Below are 22,667 nucleotides of genomic sequence, written 5' to 3' on the forward strand. Positions count from 1 at the left end.
AGTTTCAAAATTTTCCCTCAAGTTTTGGAATTTAAAAAGTCTTAATTATGAAATATTAAATTCTAAAACCCAAGTAATTTGAAAATGTTCAAAAGTGCACGTCTTGGTTTTGTAACTTAAAAATTAATTAAATAGGCTTAATTTTGGAATCTTAAATATAGAACATTGATATTTTGAATAGTTCAAATTACACCGTTATGGTTTTATTAAATTAATTAAGTGTTTAATTAAAAGAGAGAATTAATAAATCCATAATGACATGACTTAAGTTTAAGTAAATTTATTAATAGATTAAACCACTTAGTATTTTGACAGTGTAAAATACACTCTTATACTATATAAAATTAAAAGTTTAGTTGGCCTCATTCACAAAGCTGATCTATAATGGGTGTTTAAGGAAATTACCTATAAAATGACGATTGAATGAGTGTCCACTCTCACCCACTGCACTCTTGACCAGTGGAGAGTCGTTAGCCAAACGGGTAGGATAGGACACAAAATTTCATTAATAAGTATAATGAAATACAGGTAACTAAATATTTTATAAATTCCCAATCTTAGTTACTTAGGAAAAATGTGAATTTGGTGCTAATCCATGAAATTGCACATTGCACCTTCTTGGTCATTAGTGGAGCGTGTGTGCTTAACCGATACACTGATATGAGACTAATGAAGGATGGAAATGGGTAGCTTCTAGATTATCAAAGATTAATGGAGCATGTGTGGCTAACTGGCACATTGATTAGATGACAAATGACTTTGAGTGTACCAAACTAATTTGCATGGTTATTCACACCTTGTTCGTGATCCTCGGTATCCCAGTAGCAAACTCGAAGGGCATAATCAAGATTAAACATGCCATTTAAAAGTTTAATGAATCTCAAAAGATCTAGGAGTTTCATTTAAAACTTAATTCGTTTAAAATTTTGTTTTCATGGTGGAATTGGTAAATCACTATTTACCTACCTAAAATAATTTACAATTGGATTACGACATCCCTCTTCTGAATTGTGAATTATTGTGTTGGGTCCTAGCCTTAATATTTCATTTGGGTGTTATATTAAGGACTAAATCAACTAACTTGAATTTATCCCTTTTTGAGTTAGCTGGTTTTGAAAACTATGGTCTTCTGAAATCTTTTGGAAAAAGCTTTCCTCATGAAGATGATGTTCCAAGTTTTGATCAAGGAATTGGAAATCATTCTTCACTTCCTCCACCTCCTCCAATTATTCTTCCTGACTCACATGTTCGTCGAGTTGAAAAGTTCAAGGTCACTCAAGCCCTATTGGCAAACAAACACGAAGATATAAACTTTATATGTGCTCATGTCTTGTAGATGAAGTTGCATATTGACAGGTTGGAAATGTTGGGTATCACTTTCTCGAGGAAGTTGGATGTTGACTTGGTTCTTCAGTCACTTACCGAGTCGTATGGTTAGTTTGTTAAAGACTACTATATGACAGATCATGATTTGACCCTTATCGATCTTACATATTTGCTAATTGCTGCTGAATCAGCAATGAGTTGGCACTGGTAAAGCAAATTTGAATGGAAGCACTGCATCCTAAATTTCCATGGACCTTAACAATGACAAAGGTGATAGTCCAGAAATGGTTTCTTCTCCCAAGTGAGAGAAATCGGTCATGATCGAAAAGTTTGATCATAAGAGAAAGGCCGAGTCTGAGATAACCCCATGCGCCATTCCAAAAGAGTCAGTTTTATTTCTACTGCAAAGAGAAGCGGCATTGGATGCGAAACCGCTGTATCTACCTGAAGGATCGTCAGGATGGAAAAGTCAAAATGTATGACTCTACTTCAGGTAAGTCCACTATCTAACTCTATTAAGTTCATATTTATAGATTCTTAATACATTATGTGATAAGATCGCATTTTGATGTTTTGTAGGATTAAAGAAAAGAAAGGAAGCTTAAAGGAAGAGTGAGTTGAGTCTGGTCGCGAAGAGATGGATTTCGATCGCATGGTTCGATGATCAGATTTTTGATCTGCTATTTAGGAGTCATGATAGATTGCTTAAGAATATTTAGAAACATAGTTTGCATATGTATTTGCATTGTAAGGACAAGTTTTTTGCATTTTATAAATAAATAAAGTTTTGATTTGATCTTATTTATGTTTCCTTGCAATGACATTTGTGAGAATTGTTTTTTTTAATGTTTCTAATAATAACAAAGTTGAAAATGGTTTCATTATTTGTTATATCGATTGTGGTATTGTCATAATTTTCTAAGTAAGAAAAGATTCTCATCGCCCAAGTTTCAATTGGATAGAAACTTGTAATCATGTGATTTAAATTATACGATGTATGAAAATCTTGGTACATGGGAAAATTAGGACTAATTCCTTGTTCACATATATATGTGAGTCAAGTGAAGGAATAGAGGATCTAGTATAGATTGATGTGCACTGTTCAGATCCACCACAAAGGATGATAAAGTCTATTCATCACGATTTACTGAAAGTCCAGTAAATATGGTTATGCTTACAAGATTAAGTGTAATTATGAATGATTGATAAAATTTCAATGTATAGTGGAACAAATAAGAAAAATCAATTAGGCAGAAAGATAAAAGTTTCTCCAATCTGGAAGGAAAGGAGAGTACTTTAGTGTCGTGTTTTATGATCATCCTAATGATTATGGAACCATGTTACAATTGATCCTCAAAGTACACCTTAGTGCATTTACATGACTAAGAAGAGGTATAAGAAATTGTTGAAATGGTTAAATCAAGAAGGTGAGTCATACTTCGTTCCAAAATTAAGTCTTAGAGTTAAACTCCAAGATTGTGTCTTGAGTGACATGTCCTATGTAGGTTTATAACACATCATGAAATGTGGAGTAGAAAAGTTTTCTTTCTCATGCACATTTGATATTGGTAGTTGTGATGTTTTGGAAAAAACAAGGACCGATTATATGAAGTTTTTTTCTTGATAAGAATCCACACTAACTCTTGAATATTTGTTTGTCAAGGAATGTTTCTTGACAAGAAAATCTTATACGACAATAGGTTAGTGGGAGTCTTGATGATCTTGAATAATAACTAATCAAGAATATACCTATTGTTTATCAGCAGCACACGACTTGAGGTTTGTAACCTATTATGTTGACACATTCTTGTTTTTATGACATTCTACTTAAGTTGACTATACATATGAGTCCTATGAGTTCTCATTTGACTGTGTAGGGAAAAGCACCTTGATGAGTGAAAGTTCATTGGTTAGTAAGGGTGAGCTACTCAATAACTTGGAAGCAATGATAGGCCTTTGTGGTGTCAAATGGCAAGAAATTATGATAAGAAAGTTCATTCCATATGAGTTTGGATTTGTCATAAACCTTGTCTTATAATAGTGGTTAGAAATGAAATATTCACATAGATAGGAACACATACACCATAAAAATCTAAGTGGTAAGAGGTTTCTCTCTACATCATGAAAATGATTGTGAGGAAACACTTACACGAGTAGATTTTAAAGGATTAGAGTAAGCAATTGTGATAAATGCATTCTCAAATTCAAGTATGATTAAGACATCCTTCATATTTCGAATTGTGAGAAACGGAAAAAGGTTTGAACATTTGGGACTCATCTCTATAAGTGTGACACCCCCAAACCTGAACGGCGGAAACATTTGGGGGCGGATGACTTCATGTGGTAACGTAACAAATGAATACATAGTAAAGAAAGCAATACAACCATCATATATATAATTGAAACTTTACATTTGTCAAAAGTTACATGTTCAAAACCAATTATAATATGATGTCAAAATATGAGATTAAACTGGAGCCGCAACATCCCTTCTTCAAAAGCATATTGATACCTGAAATTACTGAATCCCTGGGACATACAAGTAATTTTAAAAGAGTAGATCAGCATTTAAGCTGGTGAGTTTCATATGTATTAAATGACAAAGTTTTGTTATGAAATGAGATGTTTTGTCCTTGTTTGTTTGTTTCTAGAAAATCCTATATTTTCCACTAGTATAAAAGTAGCTTTCTCTCAAGACCAATGTTTGTTTCTTAAATGTATGTAAGTGTAAAATAACCAATACGTTTGAAAACCTCGTAAATCAATGCATTTTTAATACCCCATGTGAGTTTTATAACCATACTATTGACTCGGAATGCCTATACACAACGTTCTTCAGGCGTTGGAATGTTATGACGTTTGTCACCCCAAATGATGGACTGTAGCTAACAGTCAAGGCGCGGGTTGTCAAGACCGTATAGATCTATACACAAACACCATGCTCCCCCTCCAAGGGATTCTGGTATATAATACAGGACTTGAAATGTGTACTCGAACGTACGTGAAGTTAATGTCTCACAAACCGTGGTATAAAAACAGACTTATGTGTTAAAATGTTTCGCTTGTTCTTGTATATGAAAGTGACTTCTTGAAAATCGTTTTTCTAGTATGTAAAAGTTAGCAATTTCCTCATAAAACTATATCTATTATAGTTTTCTAAAAGTGTGTCTCGTTTGTTTAGAAATACCTAGAAAAGGAATCACTTGTTACGAAAGTATAGATTTTTGTAGAGCCTAAGATAGACAAGTATACATATAATCTAAGAAAATGTTTAGTTTATACATGCATTACAACAATTTATATTTCAAAAGATAGAATGCTATTGTAACATATTTTATGTACGAGAGTTCCCTATAAAGTTTATAAATCACATATGATTTGGTTATATAAAAGCATATAAAAATTGTTTATATAACACACGATGATACTCGTGTGTTTTACTTGTATTCCCCCCTTGAAAGCATATAAAAGCATTTATAGAACATTTAAAAGGTTAATTAAGGGGTATGAACTCACTTTGAAAGTTTGAAGAAAGCGAGATGGAAACCGGGCAGAGTTTCGTCTCGGGAAACGGATTTTTCTCGGGATTCTCGGGAGTAAAATCGACCTTCGGGACTTGAGCAAAATGACCAGGGCTTCGGGTTAGAACGGGCACGGAAAACGAGGCAAGAACGCAAAGGAAATGAGAGAAATGGAGCCCTTTCTTCGGAACCCTCGCATCCCTTTTATAGGGGCTGGGAACCGCCTCGGTACACAGGGCGCACGAGGGTATGTGGGGCGTTGCGTACGTCATGCATGACCGAGTCCTCGACTGCCTCGGACTTCGGATGGGACAACACTACTTCGCATAGACCGGGACGTGGACGATCCGAGGCCTTGGCCTTGAGTACGTGGGGCGTACGAGGGTATGCAGGGCGTACTTCGACCCTATCTGCTGACTCCCTTCGGATAATACCAAGAGTTTATAATTAAATTTTTATTTAATTTAATTAATAAACTTCTAAAATTCATATCTTCTTCATACAAATTCCGTTTTCGATGGTCTTTATATCCACGCGTAGGTGAGACTACGCTCTACAACTTTCGTTTAGACTCCGTCGGCAAATTTTGAAATTATTATTAGTATTTATTTTTAAAAGGGTCGTGTTTAAGGAATTTCTTTAGAAATTCATAACTTCTTTATCTGACGTTGGTTTTTGCCAGACTTTTTACCGCTGAATTACGATTGATGAGACCTTCGATTCTCGTTTAGGTCATTCCGGCCAAAAGTCGCTCGATCTCCGATTCGAGTTTTTAGCTGTCTACTGCTAAGCCGAACTTGGAAAAATCATAACTTCAATATACGAAGTCGGATTTGGGCGTTCTTTTTACGTACCGTCACGGTTTAATGACATTAATCATAGCAGGAATTTAAATAGAAACCTTTTGGACATTTTATTATCAAAGTTAATTTTATTAACTCAAAGGTGGTTACAATACTTGACTTTTTAGGTCATTACAAAGAGTTGAAATATCGAGTTGTCACAATAAGTTCTGAAAAGGTTTAGACACACACGTGAGTTGTCTAATGAATGGTGTATGAACTTGAGAAGCATAGATAAAGGATTATCGAAGCATCTCGTATCAAGAGTCTAAAATTTGGTAGGAAAGTCAATAAGTATTGATTTCTAGAAGTCCAACTAATTTCTAGATACATGTCAAAGTTAGTGGGAGCATAAGTGTTATGCTTGTAAGTGTGTAATCATTATGCTAGTGGGAGCACAGTTATTATGTTGAGTGTTACAAGTTAGCAATGCTATATATATATATATATATATATATATATATATATATATATATATATATATATATATATATATAGGAAACAAAGTTTTAATTTGCAAAGTAGAGTTTGAAAAGTTGTCTCGCTATAGTAGGATTTAAGGGTGAATATACTCGTACTTCATTTCGAATCTAAAAGATTAGATTGAAATTTTAATGGAACTTAGTCATGGATATATGTGAATGTCATGTTGAAATGTTTAAACATTTGAAATTCTATATATGGAAAAATTATAGCAAGAGACTGGTCTAGTATCATATCTTTATGTGAGACATTATGGATCATATACCGTATGCTTTGGGTATAGAATCGATTGCATATGTTATAATATTCGCCTGTTCTGAATGCCTAGAACATTAAGAGGGAAAAGGACTAGAACTTGATATGAATAAAGTTGTTAAATAACTGTCAAGGACAATCTAAGGTTCGCTGAAGATTGGTTGCTCCTGAATAGTTGGAGGTATAAGAATATCGACCATATTGATATAATTCTGAGTGGATAGGATTCTATTTAGAATGGATAGTCATATGACAATTATGGAAATGGTTCCATAATGGGAGTTGGACATTAAGAATCTTTGTGTGAATTAGAAACTTTAATACGAGAAAGATGTTCAAGTAATGCTCTTTGAATGTGAGACTTCAATGCCAGGGAATTGCGTGGTAGCATTCTCAAATGGAATACTTTGTAACATCATTAGCTAAGTCTCTGTGACATTACGAAAGTAACATTGCATGTATGTATAGACTCTAATAGATTCTAGTAGTGGCAAGAATCTGGTATTCTTACACTTGTGATAAGGATTAGGAAATTGTGAAATGAGTATCATTAGAAATGTGTTCAATTGATCTACTTTGTAAAGAAAGGACCACAGGTGAACATTGTATGCATGATTGGAGCATGGGATAACTATTGTTTTAATTCAAGTATTAAGTTGATTGTTCGAAACATTATACAGTTAATTAGTTCTAATCAATATGGTGATTAAATAATAAGTGTTTTATTTATATTCAAAAGTTTTGAGACAATATTTGATCGTTTAATTCTTGTGTTTCACTTCGCATGTTTTACTTCCCGAATAATAAGATTATTCAAACATCCACAGTCGATCATACTTTGGAAGTAAGTAATGAGGCAAGACGATCATGAATTTGACTGTAGATTGTCTAAGTGCTTAGACATGACACAAGTTTGTTGCAACATTCATGAATACTCTTGAAATAAGAATTTGAGTGTTGGATTAAACCCACGCTCATTTGAATCACTTCATGGATTTTATCACGAGCGATTGTGAGACGATAATATCTTATATTCTTGAATCAAAGAAATATGAGTTGTAGTTTACAAGTTAGTTGCACATTGATGATACGTAAACACACCAGTAACTTGATGTTATAAAATGTCTTGTTGTATGTGATTTGATGAGTAAATTAAGCAAACATATGAGTCAAAGTTTATCCGTTCTTTTTACCCTATGAGGGATAAAAGGTGGTGATAGTTACCGGAGATGTGTGGGTCTATTAAGACCTCCATGGTTGAGTATTTCGACGAGCGCTATGCAACCATTGTTAAGACGGCCGCCACAACAACTTCAACAACTTTAACGTCGGCAGGGGGAGGAGCCAGTCGGGCTTTCCAACATCGGGACTTCGATAACGTGAAGCCCTGACCTTCGGTAGGGTTTAAGACCTGATTATACCCATGAGGTGGCCATATGATATGGAGGGATGTTGCTTCACATGTTCATGTCCTATTGACCAAAAGGTCAGGCACGCTCTGAACCTGCTGAGGTTCGGGGCGAAGGACTGGTTGGAACTTGTTACTGGGACGTGTTCTGATGAGCAGAGGGTTGCAGTTATCTCGGATGAGAAAGATGACCTGTACTCGTTATGTTTCTGCGGGTTGAGCGGGAGAGGCTAACACATGAGTTTCTAGATTTTAGGCTCGGGGGTTTGCTCGAGGACAGAATGAGAGTCGCAGGGACTCCGGAAAGGAGTGATGACTATGTCCAGCTGGGGTTTTGCAGCTGGAAGTGGAATGGTTAATTGATAGATTGGATTGTCGTTTTGTAGGGCAAGAACTGTGCCCTCTCATTTTTTCGAGCTCAAAGGAGTGAACAGGCTTGTGACCCCAGGATCAGGTTGTATTCCATCATGGGGTTAGTAGGTGGCAGGGATAGACAACATTATTTCAGCACCGGTAAGCGCATATGGGTCGATGTGGCATAAGTGTGTTGTGAAGTCTGGTTCACCTTGGATCTCTTATATTGGGTGGTTAGGATTGATTGTGTGATCTATTGCACTTTTAGGATTGTAGACTTTGTCTTGGGAGTAGTTGTAGCCTGATTTAGGGAGAAGGATGTTTTTAGTTCAGCTGTGGATGATCGAGCAGGTGAGTGAGTAAGGGTGCGAGACCCTCAATGATATGATTTCTAGAGCCGAGAGTGGGAGATTTTTTGGAGCACTTTGGGAAGAAGGGTATTATATGGGAGGTCTGCGGAAAGGGTTCCACAAGATGGTTATTCAGCATTGTAATGAATCAGTGGTTTTAGTAAGCATTATTAACCGGTGGAGGAAAGCGCCAAGGGAAGTAGCTCGTTGTTGAGACATTAGTTAAGAGTATCTATCTTTAGACTTCAAGATTTGGGTGCAGAATAATTCGAGCATTCAAGACTGTGGGTTTCCTTAAGATTCAGGAAGTGTTCATCTAGTTATTAGAAGTGTGTGATTATTTTAGGGTTGGCTAGTAAAGGAATACTAGTTTGAAGGGTCTACTTGTCATCATATCAATCGTTAGAAAGTAAGAAGGATTGGGAATTGTCAAACTTTAATGTATTCTGAAGACTTAGTCGAATCTAAGCGGGGGAGAATTATCGCGGGATTCGGAAGAAGGATTGGTTTGAAAACGGGATAAGTTTCGCATCGTGGTCAGGAAGGAAGACCACCCAAGTGACTGTTAGGTTTGAGGGTTGTGTGAGTTGGGAGTTAGGTAAAACTCCCCAGCATGGGAATCGCGCCTTCTCAGTGCTTGATAGTAGAATTTGGGAAATTAGGTTGGAATTTTAGCCATGAATTTAGTTCAGTTGTGTGTTAGGCCGAGTTCGTGTTTGACCCGGTTGGAAAGTGTTGTAAGACTGCAGAGGTAGCTGTAGCATTCACTAGTGATTAGTTAGCATGGAAAGTGTAGTAAGCTTGCGGGGTACCCGTAGCATTCACTAGCGGTCAGATAGTGATAGAGTGTCGTGAAACTGCGGTTGTAGCCGTAGCATTCACTAGGTTGGTAGATGGCATAAGCGTGTTGTTAGAATGCGGAAGGAATAATAGTATCCACCAGTTCGGGTGTAGTGGTAAGGATATGGAAATCCGCGGAGTGGATTTCGGAAATTACCCAGATGGATTAGATCTGGTTAAGCCAGTAATAAGACTATGGTAACGTCACTACAGTTATGAGATCAGGGAAGCAATGGATTGCTTAAGGCCATTTGATATAGAAGTCTACCGTTGGACACATAGCAATCACTTTTACCCTTGGATTTGGTGATGTCAGGATTTGACGGATGGACCCGTCGTAGGCATGCCTGGTATTCCAGCCCGACGCTGATTGGCCCAGGTATGAGTGTTTGAGCTTATGAGCCGGTCATTATATGTATGTGATTCAGCGAACTAAAGGAAACATTGTTATGTTGATCCAAAAGGGGTCATTACCCAGTTTACATCTCGTTGTTCATTATATCGCTATGGATTGGATATCATAACGAATTTCTCTAGAAAGAGTACCTAATCTCTTATCGAGGAGAGAGTTATAGGTAGCAGTGTGGGAATTGTGATTCTATTTCGGGTGGGAACCCAGGTTATTAACAATTGAGTAGCTAGTTGGGAGAAAAGTGCAAAGAACTCGACAATGATCCAGTATGGGCGGTCTGTCAGGACGGCATACCATTTTGAGACTCTAGATTTCAGATGGATTAAGCGTGATCATATTGTAAGGGATTTGTTTATTTTCCCGATTTTAGGACCCTTCAATGGTTAGACATTGCTGCCTTGGAGAGGCTAGAGTTTCACTCGGGATTGTAGCCAAGTAGTTCAAGTTGTTTGGCGTGTAAGAATGATAAGAAACGATTTCGAGAACAAAATCAAATTTAAGTGGGGGAGAGTCGTAACATCCCATTTTAAGAAGAGTAATTAAATAATAAATCAGGAACCCCAGGAAGTAATTATTATGATTATTTTATATTATTAGATCTCAAAATTAAATAATAATTAGTGGGGTGTTGGTTTCGGGGAGCCATATGACAAGATTTGAATCTCTAGGGGTTAAAGTGTGATTGTGGGACTTAATTTGTAAAGATTTTCATGAATCATGGGGTTTTTGGTATTATTTGGACTTGAATTGTAAGGGTTTTCAGAAGGAGGGGTCGAAATAGTAAATTCTGGATTAGTTTTGAAAGAAATAATACAAGGAGGGACTGTTTTTGTTAGTATGGGAAAAAGTTCAAAGGAATCGGGGTATATAACCGATCGCTACTCTCTCTAACCCTAACCCTATGTGCAGCCGCCTGGATGATCTTTCATCCGTCTTCCCCTCATCGGCGCTGCCACCCTTATCTTTTCCCCTCCGACCGCCAACCTCCTTCCCCCACCATCAGCCGCCGCCATCTATGTTGGAACCAAAAATCTGTCGGTTCGAATAACTCTGGTCGACGACAGATGACCACTTGGCAGGTGTCGTTGTCTCCATTGTTGTTGAAGACGCTGGTTCCACTGCTGCTGCTGCGCCGCCGACGACAGCGACTAGAAGAAGCCGTCACCTTTCTCCTTCTCCTCCTTCAGCCGACAACAACAAAGAGTTTCACGTTGAGATGAATCTGTGGGACGCCGAGTAAGATTTGCATGGCCGTTGATTCGCCATGAACACCACCGCCACACTACTGCTGTCGGAGACATTGTGGGCAGTTCGATTGACCGTCGGAGGCTGATGGACTGACGTGTTCGCTGCTGCATGGTTGTGAGCAACCGGGGATTTTCTGGGTTGAGAATCAAGCTAATCACCGCCACCTGCTGCCGCCAAACACCACCAGGTGTGTGGTTGGGTCTATTTTGCAAGTCAGAGGCGTATGTGTATGTGTGTTGTACTTGGTTTTGTTGGCTGGAACCCTCAAGATCAGCCACTACCACCATCGTAAGGTGGTGGCTGCCACCACTTACCACCGCCGACCACCACTAGGTTGTTGTTTATATGTGTTTGTATTAGTAGTGGTTGTGTGTGTTTAGCTGGGATTAGCATTGTAAAATATAACTAGAAATTGGAATAATGAAATGAAACCCTAACCACCATCGTGAGGTGGTGGCTGCTACCACCGGCGTCGTGTCGGGTGGAGGTGTTCTTTGATTGTGTTTGGACCTCGTTTGGGGGATGTTTGGACAATGTGGGACCAATGAAACCCTAATTGGCCCAAAAAAACCCTAGTGGGCCAATAAGGCCCAATGTGATCTAAAAGCCCAACCAATGGACTAATGAAGTAGTATTGGGTTAGAAAAACCCTAAGGGCATAAAACCCTAACTTGTGGAAATTGATCGGGACACACACTGGAATTATTTGATAAACTTGAAATATTAAATAATAATCATTGGCAAACTAACTTAAGGCAAAAATGGATTTAATGGATTAAGTCCTCAATGGGTTAAGTGAGAAACACTTAACCCTAATTGTCATTTTATATGAAACCCTAATTTCACTTGAGCCTTTATTTGGGCCTTTCTATTGGGCTTTGGTAATTAGATTATTAATGGGCCACCCAGGAATAATAATAAGGACTAGAATATGTTGATGGGTTTCATATAAAATGTTTAGGCCTTGATGATAATATGATATTGGACCATTGGAAATGCCAAATGTTTGGGCTGGACTAAGTAGTTGGGCCTTTAATTATGACCATGTAGAGGTCTAGGCCCAATTTAGAAAATTAGGCCATATGTTGGGCTTTGGCCTATTACTTGACTATTGAACCTTTAGTGTGTGAGTTGGACTTTGGGCTTGGAATCCAATTATTAATTGGGTGTTGTTTGATGTTGACAGTTTGGGAATCTGTCAACCAACAGTTGAAGTTTTATCGGCGGGACTTCAGCAGTGTCAGGTGAGTTATTCTCATTATTTCAATAGGGTCAAAGGCACCAAGGCCGACCCTTTATGGATTGTATTCGGATTATTGCATGTTATGATTACTTATTTACATTCTGGTAGTTAGGATGGTGATTTGTCATGCTTTAGTGACCCGGTTGGGTCGGTATCTTAATATATAGAATGAGGCTATGTTAGTAACATGTTAGGTCGATATCCTGGTTATGGATTGTTGCTATGCTTTATGATTTGTTAGATCAGTTTGACTGTTATATATATATATATATATATATATATATATATATATATATATACATACATACATACATACATGCTAGTGTTATATGATCTCTATGTGCACATGATTGTCCTGTTATAGGATGATGCTATGTTAGTGACCGGTTAGGTCTATATCCCGGTTATTGGGATGTTGCAATGATTAGTGATATGTTAGATTGGTTTGACTATTATATGATATGTGCTAGCGTATGATATTTGTGTGCACATGATTGTTTGATTGGGGGTTCGGTTGAGGCGGTCCTGCTTTGTGTTGTAGGCCAACATACCCGGTGAGAGTTCGGGATAGGCTGTAGGCCCTGTGTGGCAGTCCAGTCATGTTGAAGGCTCGAGAGTGGTGCAGATAGGCTGTAGGCCCTACGAGGCTGTCCAGTCTGGTTGAAGGCTCATTATGCATGTTGTTCTATATTTGTTATATGAAATGGTTATGTTTGTATGGATTTGGTATTTTGGGGATACTCACTAAGCTTTAGGCTTACAGTTGTTGATTTTATTTTATGTATTTCTGATGACCGCGGGAAGGTGAAGGCGTGATTGTGCACCTCCTCATATTTTCATGATTGATTTTGGGGATACTCTAATGCATAAACTATTTTGAAAATAAATTGTAATAACTTAATGGTGTTAAATGTTTTAAAAAGTTTTAAATTGGCTTGAATTTTATGGGTGTTATAGTAATTCCAAACTTAAAAACTGTTTTGAAAGAAACCAAGTCCATGGTCGTACGGGTAACGAATAAAGATTTCTGTCAAGGTTGTACTTAACGACCTCAGATACGGATAAACAGACATACGGATATATGGATAAAGTTATCTGCCAAGGTTGATCTTAACAACCGCAGATACGGATAAACAGATAAACAACAAGTATATTTGGTAAGTATACACATAAAAACATACGATACTTGTTTAAAGAGTTGACAAAACTTAGTATGGTATACACAGGAACATGTATGAGCCTAAGATACAAGTTCTATAACTTGTATGAATGTATAAACCTATATATTTATGTGATAAACAGACATGCATATATATGGATAATGTTATCTGCCAAGGTTGAACTTAACAATCATAGATACGGATAAACAGATAAACAACAACTATATTTGATAAGCATACACGTAAAGTGTACGATACTTGTTTAAACAGTTTATAAAACCTTGAGTACAAGCACATAAACTAGCCTAAGATACAACCTCTATAACTCGTATAAATATATAAACTTATATATGTTTGTGTATGTATGAGGTATAATTAGACTACCAAGTTGATAACCGGCTATACAATCATAGCACAATTTTTGTCGGAATGTATATGTTATTTTCATTAGTTGTATCATCTTAACAACATAACATATGAAGTTAATGAGGTTTATAACGATTTTGTTTACTTAACATGTAAGCGTTTAAACAAATATTTCTAAAACTGGTAAAGTATTTACACAAATTAATCAACGATTTTTTGTTTGTGTATTTTGTATTATAAATATTACTCAGTACACATACTACCATGCATAGACGAGGGCCAAACATGAAACACCGAGGGCAAAATCATTTTAGCAATTAAGCTGTTCTGAAATCCAACAACATGTGCGGCCCTTCAAACTAGATTCCCCGTACCGTAAGTAGTAGCGTAATAAATACTATTTTCATGTGATTTATGTTGCATAAAAACGATGGTGTTGTTTGTTTAAACAAAGTATTTAGAGAATAGATATATATACTAGATATACAAGTAATACATGTATTCCCCCCCCCCCCCCCCCCCCCCCCCCCCGAAAAAATGCAAAAGTAGGGCCGTAGCACTCACCTTAACGAGCAGTTATCGAGTTGTTTTGAAAATTGGGATGTTTTGTCTTGATGTCGTAATGTCCGGGTTTAATCCGATTTCCTACAATTTCGTTATATATTAATATTTGGACATGATTTGGTATTATAATGCTTCATTGAATAATTTCCTTAGTTTTGCCGATTCAAAATTTATTTAAATAATTAAATAAATTTTATCTAAATAAAGAATATTTATTTTTAATAGTTTCCAAAATTTGTAAATAATCCCAAAATTAATTAAGTTTAAAAATATAAAAACTTTAGTAATTCGATATTAAAATAGATAACTAAATAAATAGAATATATAAAAACTTTATAAATAATTTGTTTTATTAAAATTTGGGTCACGTTGAAAAGGATTTTCCAAATGGTGGTTATTTTTGCACATTCTAATACAAGTTTCATTTACATAGGGTTAGTTTTGAAAGGGTATTTGGTTTGGGGGTTAAAATAATTAATCTCAAATGAAGGAATGGCCAAATCTGTACAAGTTCGAAAGTTGAGGGACTAAGAGTATTTAATTTGTTTTAAAGTTTGGTTTCATTGTGTTTCATAAAAGGAGGCACTTTGCCTCCTGTTCGTCGTCCCTCGCATGGAAACAAAGAAAAAAAAATGCAGCGATTGTACTGTGGTTATTTCATGATTTACGAAGGATTACCAATGATTAAAGGGGGTGTTTGGAGATTACCTACAACCGTATGGATTGCTGGAGGTGGCGGAAGTCGGTGGCGCAAGGTGGCAGTGACGATGATGCTATGAAGATTGAGAATGTCCAGCAGCATCCTGCTGCCGATTTTTCTTGCCTTTTCCGGCAAGTTCAAAGGTAGAGGGGGCTGAGGAACTTCACAAGCAGATGTTTGGTAGCAATGGGGGTGTTTCGTGGTTTTTAGGTGGTGTTAAGTGGTATACCGGGAGAGGAATAGAGAGAGCTTTAGAGAGAGACAATGGAGATCTTAGATATGTAGAAGAAAACCGGAGTTTGAGGTGTGATTTTGGAGGTGATCTAAGCTTCTTTTTATAGCCAAAAATCCCCTCACACAACACAAGTAAGCCCATACTTCCAACTCATCATATACTCTCTTAGTGAAACTTGCACGCAAAGAAGGAGAGGGGGCGAAGATATAGTCAAGTGGGATGATACAAAGGAGGGAAAAATGAGATTTTTGGGCTCCTTAAGTCATATGTGGGCCCCACATGGGTTATTCCCTCTTTTAATTGCCAAACCACTTAAAACCGGGTGCCTCGCGATCCGTGAGTCGAATTTTTTTTTCGAGAGTACCATTAGATAGAGTTTAATTCAAGGATTTCGGAACATCAAACAGATTAATTTTTGGAGTTACGGATCTCCGGAACATTGTGTTTGAAATTTTACATCTAAACGGCTCGCGTTTTCCTTTTTCACGATTTTTGTGAATATTTTTGTTAAAAATATTTCGATTGTGAAATTAAATAATAGATTATACCCTGAGTCCAAAAATGCTCTCGAAAATCCCATCGGCAAAGCATGATGCCTTAATGGTGTGAAATGGTTTACTTAGAACAGGTAAAATCAGTGTTATACCAGTTTGATTTCTTAAAACTGTTGTATCTTTTACATACGAACTACGTTTTGGGTGTTCTTTATTTTTTCGGAAACAGGTAAACACTTACTCTGAGGCTAGGATAATTGCTTCGCTTAAAATGACATTTTTTGAATTTTTAGTTTTTCAGACGTATTCCTAAGGTTACAGTCTGTACGATTTGATCAGTTAAGCATTTGAAAGCATGATATCATAAGGTATCATATAATAGTTAGAATGAAATTAGTTGTCCTTCCTAAGATACACTAAAACATAGTAATTCGGATATAACATGAGATTCACGGATAGATTGGCAGTTATAATAATAGCCCTAAATTTCAGGTTGTCACAATGATCCATATGGATGTGATGCACCAAGTGGCTAAAGATGCTCCAAGTTCTTGAACATGCTTAAATGTGCTTGAACATGGTCCAAGTTTGTGAAGATGCTCCATGTTCTTGAACTTGCTCCAATTTGCTTCCAGTTGATCCAAGGTAGTATAGATGGTCCATGATGATCCAAGTGATCAAGTTGATGAATATGGTCCAAGATACCTTAAGATGATCAAGATGAATGAAGATGCTTCATTCGTTCGGCTACTTGGTCCAAAGAAATGGAGATGGGCCAAGAGCATGCAGTTGCTCCAAGTTCGATGAAGATGGTCTAAGTGATCAGGGTTTTGAAGTTGCTTCAAAGTACTTCTAGTTGGTCCAAGTTAATGAAGTTTCTCCAAGAGAATCTAAGATACTCCAAGTTGAAAGTTGTTGTTCCAAATTTGGTCCATGTATCTGAAGTCGCTCCATGTTGGTCTAAGTGCATGAAATTGCTTCAAGATGCTTTTGGTTGGTCCAAGATGGTTCACAGATGGTTTACTTGAAGACGATGGTCCACTTGTCATAAGATGATCCCCTTGACTAATGATGTTTCATGATCAAGTAAGTGATATTCTCTATCTAACATAGCTACTTTACCTAGATTCTAAGGCAATGATTAAACAAAAAGTATGAAAATGCAAACACTATATAATCTAACTTTTATGGTGATGTATGTGCATTTGGATAGAGAATCTGAGAAGGACATAGTAACATTTGGTGAAGTGTGTGCATGTGATAAAAATAATCTTAAGGAAGTATTAAACTTAGAAGGATGACTGATTTAGAAGCATTGTGGATTATCTTGTTATAACTTACATATTTATCAAGCAACTAAATTCTGTGTACGATACTTCACTTTGCATTTAAAAGAATTTCATTTGTTGGTTATTACTTTTGAACTTATTAACATCACATAAAATAACCCGATTTGCACTCACCAGTTATGTCTTACTGCAATGAGTATCTTTGTGACTAGGGCCTAGTTACTTCCTAATCCTAAATACTGAAAATCCTCATAAACGTTCCCCACTGATTTTGAACTACATTCATTTTTTTTATTCCTACCACCTATACCTTTTTATTTACCCCTTTCGTTGCAAAAGGTATCACCAAATTCTAAGTGACACAACTTTAAAAGAAAATTATGTTATATAATAATTGAATTAAATTATAACTACACTTCTTTATATTTTTTTAGATCTCTTTTTTATACTCTCTAATGGAAACATCAGAATGTGAAATAATTCCATAGTCAAAATACTTTTCATATCAGAATCATTTCCTCTCGAAATAAATTAAATCATTTTACGTGTCTTTTTGTTTAACCTCTTCTTCTTGTTTTAAGTTGTACAACTTTCGTCATCTCTTGAAGATTATGACCAATATAGATACATTGGTGTGTTTGTATTGATCTATCCTCGGAATCTATCTCAAAAGAAGTGTTATGAAGTCCACCTCAGAATTCAAGTCCGAAATGGTAATCTGCATTCACCTATTACCACTGTCCGAGCTCTGACCCTTCATGTCTCGGAATCTCAAATCTGTTTAAAATTGTTCTCTAAGATCTTCATGTATTTTACCTATGATATTCAGTCTAAGAGTGTGCCATCTTGAAATCTATATCATGTACTAATGACGTGTTCATATCTTCATTGAAGTATCTTATGACATCTCATCTCGAAATTTCCTTATTCCAAGATCCTCTGTTTTGGAAAGAAGTTCAAAGGTTTTCATTAAAAAAAATTTCTTAATTAAATTAATGGTTATTTTTTGAATGATTATCCTTAACTCCTCAATAAACGCGCTTTTTGCACACATCTCTATAAAGTTCACATAAACTTAAACTAAAATGATGGTTTTCTCATTTTATACGTATAGACATCGGATCTTTCGTCCTTGCAGTTTATAAGCATGATAATATTGGAAATGCATTTAATGCAATCCATTTTCCAAGGGTGTCATCATTACACTTTTTTTCAAGCCCGGCCAGAAAGCCCAACCTATAAAAGTTTTTCAAACTCCTACTAGTCATTTTTTATGCCTTTATCCATCTTATTCTCCAATATTCTCTCTGCAATTGTTCTTCAAGATTTCATACCTACAAAAATGGCTTCCATTCAAAACATCCCTGAAACCTCAAATCCTGTTACAAAGAAGAAATCATCAAAGGGTTTAGCCTTATCTTCATTTACAGAACCAATCCTATGTGAAACAATCCAACTGTTTTCAGTCGATCCTAAGGATTACAATGAATCTATTCAAGTTATGATCGAGTTCATCTCACACCACTCCATTTCCATCCCACTAACAAATACACCAAACCCTCAAATCCCTCTACGCATCCTTCAAACAGCCTTCGAGAGAATAAAAATTCAAGACGGTTTTCAAGAGATAAAAATCACTATTGTTCCTATTTCCATGCAAACGTTCCTCAAATCAATTTGGATTCCTAAAAATCCTAAGGGGTTTCAAGTAAAAGAACCCTCATCTGAAGAGTTTCAGAAGATCCTCAATGAAATTGGGTACAATATAGAGCTCAAAGCACAAAAATTCAAAAAATCAGTGGTTCCTGGGCTTTAGACCGTGTTGATGCACCTCATTCTTTGAGGTCTATTATGCAAACCTCGAGGGACAAACACAATGAGAAAAGATCGGTTGTATGTCATCTACAACATCTATTCAAGAATGAAAAATGCAGTCGATTTGACCGAGGTCGTATGGGAAGACATTCAAAAGTTTGCCATCAAAAGAAAGCTAAATGAGATTTCAAGTCTGAGGTTTTGGGCTCTGACTCTACAGTAACTTTACAAGGAAAGATGAGAGCCAATCCCTATCAACACGGAACCAAAAGAGGTATTTACAAGGAAAGATGAGAGCCAATCCCTCTCGCAAGGAATAATACATTGACATTCGGACTGACTCTGGTCATCCGATTACCCCACTTGGCCACTCTTATGAAGTACCCTTCGAAGCTTCAATATTAGTTGTACACAGTCACAGGGAGTCTCCAGATAATCCACTCTCATTTTCCTAAAAATAGGATGCAGGTGCTGGCAAAAGTTCCTTGCAGCCCCCTGGAATAAAGCCACGTGTCACTTCGTACATTCCCTTACTTTCTTGACATGCACGATCTAAGGGCCCTGCCTTAGATTCTAATCTCTTAGAAGCTGAATTTGTCCCTCAAACTTCTAGATCCCCAACTGGTATGTTACATGGTTAAGGTAAATGGCGATCAGGTTCTGCTAATGATAAGTGGAATGACTTTTTGACAAGGCTCATACGATACATCCGGAGCTGACTCGAGCTCAAATTGAATCCACTCTCATCTCCATGTGAAAATGGGCTATTTAGAGCAACTTCTCATTCGTTGCTCCCATATACAAATAAACAGACCAAGATTTTGTTGCAGGAGAAGCTCATGCTACCACAATTATCCTAGATGATTCTCCCAAGTCTCCACACACTGATACCTTCCAACCGCCCTTAGATGAAAAACACTCAATAGGGTTCATGTTTGATGATGATAGTGCTTCCGTTGGCGCACTTCCACTATTCTCCTCATTCAAGATGATGCAAAATCCTTCTTCCACAAAGGAAATATATGACTTCAGACTGTCATCATCTTCCTTGGAACGTGTACATGAAGAAATCCAGATTGATGACAACGTTCAAGCAACTTAAGTAGGTGAAACAAAAACAAATCCTTCTTAAGGAAATCCAACAGAAAATAATCCTTCTCCTTCGGAACCTCAAGGCGATAAAGGTGGTGATGATGATAAGTCTGAGAGTTCCACCTCAGACACTGGATCATCATATGAAAATATCGGTGATCCATTTTCCCTTCTGGAACTCCGATACAATGTAGCAACAACTTTCTCGAAGGTTGATTCACTTGACAAACCTTTGGCGCAATTAGACTCCAAGCTTGATGAAAAAATTTCCATCCTTGACTCAAAGCTTGATGTCATCCTCAAACCTCTTTCTATGATTAAACAACCTGGGCTCTTGGAAGCTGAAAGACCAGATCAACTTGATCAACTCATCTCCCTACATTTCAAGCATAATGTGGAAGAGGTAGAACAAAAATACAATGACAGCTTGGATCATCACATCTCCACCACCACCATCATGCTGAAAATCCACGATGACATGATCAAAGAAAGAAACGAGCTGATCCAACAAACTGTAAGATCCCTAAACTGAGAATCCAAACAGTGATCAAACAGATATCAATCGAACAAACAGAGAATGGAGTAGAAGATAGATTTGTTGGGTTTTGAGCATTCTAACACTCCTAAGTGTACACACAACCCTAACTACCTTGGATCTATGTTTTCTCTATTATACATGGAAATATGAATATCCAAAGTATTATCCTAACTAGCATACAAAACATTGATTCATATGAATATAACAAGTTAGAAGAACATACCTTTTGGTGTAGCTTGATTCCATGGAGCTTAAGAGCCTAGTGCCCCAAGTGTGACACCTCAAATGGTTCACACAGCATAAAATGCACTTGGAATAACTTAGAGAGAAAATCCACACTTCATGAAATCGGCTTGCCCTCTACATACACACATAGTGGCCGATTTCTTCAATCATAAGATCATTATATAGTTAGTCAAAACTAGGGTAAACCCTAATTGTCATGGCTTTCCATTTCCTTGGATCCATGGGTTCATATACACCATGGAGCATCCTATAGGTTTTGGCCCAACTTGATAATCCATGGAGCATTAGCCCAATATATAAGTATGGATGATTTACACAATCAACCCATATATTTAATTATTCTTCTTTTGATCACTTAATTAATTCTAGATTAATTCTTGATCAATACTAATTAAATAATCTTATTAATATATTAGAACTTATAATATATTAATAAACCTTAAGTGTTATTTCTCTCATTTTAGTCTATCCAAATGCATGATCCCATGCAACCCAAATGGACCATCCCGGGTCAGGTCAAGTATATACCAATTATAGTTATGGACTTAGACACTAATCCAACAGTCTCCCACTTGGATAAGTCTAATAACTATTATTGCAAGTACACCTTCACTACCTGACCAGCAATCGTAGCTCTTAAAAGCTGCTGCCGAACTCTAAAGAAATCAATGACCCGTCTACTAGATAAGTGGTCATATATTCCTCCATTCTAGATATCATATGGACTAAGACATGGATTATAATCATTCTCTTTGTCCATTAATTGTTTCTAGATTTTCAATTTATGACGACTGACTCATTGAACAAATCAAATCAGTCTAGGCCCGGCCGAGCACTTACATTTTGTCATCACTAAATCATCGAGTGGCCCATAGATATTGCTTTTATCCCTTTGAGGGTAAAAGGAAGGGATAAACTTCGACTCATATGATTGTACTGACTACTTGTTGAATCATACACAAAGGCACGTTTTATAACATCGAGTTACCAATGCCTTTTCATGCAATCAATGTATAACCAACTCGTAGTCAACAACTCATATCTCTAGGTTTGAAGAATATAAGATATTATCGTCTCATGATTCACTCGTGATAAAATCCATGAAGTGAAACCAAATGAGCATGGGTTGAATCCAATACTCAGGCCTTATGAGTACTTATGAATTTTGCAGCAACCATTACTATGGCTAAAGCACATTAGACAAATCATACAAACCAAATTCATGACAGTGTTGATTCATATCTACTTTTGGCATATGACCGACTGTGGATGGTTTGAATAACTTAGTCATTCGGGAAGAATGACCTAGTTATTGTGGAAGTTAAAACATGCAAAGTGAAACACAAAAATAATACTAATCATGTATGTCCCCGACACTTTAAGTGTAAATAAAACAACTTTTATCTAAGCACCATATTGATTAATCATTATTCATGTTTCGATTAATCAACTTAATACTTGAATTGAAACAATAGTCATGTCATGCTCCAAGCATGCACACTATGTTCGTCCAAGCAATAGCTATGCCATATTCCAAGTATGCACACTATGTTTACATGTGGTCCTCTCTTTGTGAAACATATTGATTGACAACATTTCAATGATGCTCATTTCACAATCCCAAATCCTTTACAATAAATGTAAGAACACCAAATTCTTATCATTTACCGTAATCTTGTTAGATTCTAAACTTATATGTAATGATCCACTTGTAATGAATATGCACACAAGTCACAAAGACTTGACAACAGACATTACAAAGTATTCCAATGGAAAGAAATTCCATGGAAATGAAGTCTCAAATTCAAAGTACATTCCTCTGAACATCCTTCTTTGCATTAAGTTCTTTAATCTTACACAGATTCAAAGAATAACTTCCACCTATA

General features: G+C 36.6%; 2 long non-coding RNA genes across 2 annotated transcripts; one reads left to right on the forward strand and one right to left on the reverse strand.

The window, feature by feature from the left end:
• Positions 1-3,697: 3,697 nt before the first annotated feature.
• LOC145063135 (uncharacterized) lies at positions 3,698-15,373 on the reverse strand. Its single transcript, XR_013687848.1, has 3 exons — positions 15,081-15,373; positions 14,373-14,453; positions 3,698-3,855 (listed from the first exon to the last, which is right to left on the reverse strand). It is a non-coding gene; the product is annotated as an uncharacterized LOC145063135 (long non-coding RNA).
• Positions 10,698-13,091, forward strand: LOC145062496 (uncharacterized). The gene is made up of 3 exons (XR_013687582.1): positions 10,698-11,372; positions 12,226-12,283; positions 12,824-13,091. It is a non-coding gene; the product is annotated as an uncharacterized LOC145062496 (long non-coding RNA).
• Positions 15,374-22,667: the final 7,294 nt, after the last annotated feature.

This window comes from Lactuca serriola, chromosome 7 (assembly GCF_051521515.1).
Source record: "Lactuca serriola cultivar US96UC23 chromosome 7, Lser_US96UC23_V15, whole genome shotgun sequence".
Taxonomy (NCBI): domain Eukaryota; kingdom Viridiplantae; phylum Streptophyta; class Magnoliopsida; order Asterales; family Asteraceae; genus Lactuca; species Lactuca serriola.